This window comes from Odocoileus virginianus, chromosome 11, assembly GCF_023699985.2.
Source record: "Odocoileus virginianus isolate 20LAN1187 ecotype Illinois chromosome 11, Ovbor_1.2, whole genome shotgun sequence".
NCBI lineage: Eukaryota > Metazoa > Chordata > Mammalia > Artiodactyla > Cervidae > Odocoileus > Odocoileus virginianus.
This window is the reverse complement of record NC_069684.1, coordinates 14,797,145-14,799,803: the sequence shown is the minus strand read 5'-3', so window position 1 is coordinate 14,799,803 and position 2,659 is coordinate 14,797,145.

Below are 2,659 nucleotides of genomic sequence, written 5' to 3'. Positions count from 1 at the left end.
AAGACCCCACCTGCCAGTGCAGGAGACATACGGGACACAGGTTCAATCCCTGGGTTGGGAGGATCCCTTGGAAAAGGGAACGGCAACCCACTTCAGTCTTCTTGCCTGGAGAACCCCATGGACAAAGGAGCCTGGAGGGGTACAGTCCATAGCGTCACAAAGAGTCAGACATGACTGAAGCAACTTAGCGCACACACACACACACACTGTATAACATCTTTTATATAAAATTCAAAATAGGCAAAGCTAAGTTATGCTTATGGGGGTCAGAAGAGTGGTTAACTTTGGGGGGTCAGAAACAGGGAGTGGCTTCAGGGAGGGTTCTGAGGTGTTGATATTGTTCTATATCTTGATCTGGGTAGTAGTCACAAATGTGTTCACTTTGTAAAAATTCTGTGAACTATATGCACTTATGATTTATGCACTTTTCTATGTGTATAACATACTTAAAATTACACTCCATAAAAAGAGTGCTTGCTAGAATTTAATGTGAGTATATAAGTAAAAAGTTTGGCATGATGGTCAACCCTAAACATAACTTTATCTAGAAGAAAGCAAAAGTTTTATAATTAAGCTAACTTTTTTTTATAAACCACCCTTAACTGAATAATTAGATAAGAATAGTTAATGGAAAAATAGAAAGTTCTTTTCTTTGCTTTTTAAGAAAATGATTTATTTTAAAGCACTCCTTTTATCGGAGTGTAACTGCAATGTTGTGTTAATATCTGCTCTACAGCAGGGAATCAGCTCTATATATGATTGTCCCCGCCCTCTTAGACATCCCTTCCATCCCTAATCCTTTCCACCCATTTGGTCATCACAGGGGCATCCCAGGTGGCTCAGAGGTAAAGAATCCACCTGCCAATGCAGGAGATGCAAGAGGTGAAGGTTCAATCCCTGGGTCAGGAAGATCCCATGGAGGAGGAAACGGCAGACCACTCCGGTATCCTTGTCTGGACCCACTCCAGTATTTTTGCCTGGAGAATCCCCGGAACAGGGGAGACTGGTGGGCTGCCTTCTGTGGGATCGCACAGAGTCAGACACGACTGAAGCGACTTAGCAGCAACAGCAGTAGCAGCATCCTTGCCTGGAAAATCATACAGACAGAGGAGCCTGACGAGCTACAGTCCATAGGGTTGCAAAGAGCTGAACGCGACTGAGCATGCAGGTCATCCCAGGGCACCAGGCTGGGCTCCCTGTGCTATATAGCAGGTTCCCACTAGCCATTTTACACGTGACAGTGTGTGATATGTTGATCCTATCTCCCAATTAGTCTCAGCTTTCTCTCTCCCCCACCAGCGTTCTTGGGTCCATTTTCCACATCTGCATTTTTATTCTTGCCCTGCAAATAGGTTTACCTGTACCATTTTTCTAGAGATTTCACAGAAAACAAGTAGTTTTAATTTCTATTTATTGAGCCTTTTAGGGCAAATTTAAAATGTGTTATTAGAATGAATCTTAGGTCTCTCAGGGTGGTTCCCTAGTGGCTGAGTTGGTAAAGAATCCAGCAATGCAGGAGACCTGGGTTGCATTCCTGGGTTGGGAAGATGCCCTGGAGAGGGGAATGACTACCCCCTCAGGAAAGCTCAACAAAGAAGGCTGAATAACTGTAAACTTGGTGAAATCTAATTGTATTTCTGTTTTGCTAAATAAACTATTTGCTCACACACACACACAAAAAATAAAGACATTGACAGTTACAAAACTAATATATGCAAACAAACAAACAAAAGGAGTGGTAATATTAAAATTAGGCTAAGAGGAAAGTAAGGTTAAAAGTACTGATAAATGTAACACAATGATACAGGTACAGATGAATATAATGTGATTATTAAAAAGCACAATATTTATGAAGCTATAATAGCCATATGCTTTCTTCACCTAATAAAACAAGAGCTTAATACACAGAGCAAACCTCCTAGAATGTACTTAAAGTGCAATCAGAGAGGGAGAAGTCAGTTCACTTCTTTCAGAATTGGAGAATCTGATACTTCAACATAAAAGGAGAGATTGAGTAGTATATCAACAAATTCAAATTAATAAATCTTTAGAATAATTTTGGAAACCTCTAGTGGAAAATATGCAGTCTTCATATACCATCATATATTTATAGAAATCATTAATATACATGTCCAAAAAGAAAACAGTATAAATTAAGATTATTAATAACCTAATAAAATTAAGAATAAATAATAAAATGTTGACCCAAAGTAGAAAATATTAACTACTTGGAAAGTAAAAATACATACTTCTAAATAGCCATTAGATTAGGAGATCTCAAAACTAACATGATAAACTCTATAAAAACCAATGGAAAAGGAAAACACTTCATAAATGAACTTACAGCACACAAAGATATCCTTAGAGTTAAAAGATAATAATACATGGTCATAACGCCTTTATTATTTTAATGAAGAAAGATAAAAAAGAAGAAATTTGCTGCCTGTATAGGAAATTTTAAAATATTAGGAAACTTTTTATTTTTGCAATTTAAGAAAAGAGAATTTATAGAGATAAAAATTGAATCTAACAAAAAGAGGAAATTTAGTAGAATGCTTAATGAATCCAAATGCTGGTATTTCAAAAGAACCAATAAAATATATAACCTACTACAAACTTGATTAAGAAAATAAGAGAAAGCAAAAATATGAAAAACTGG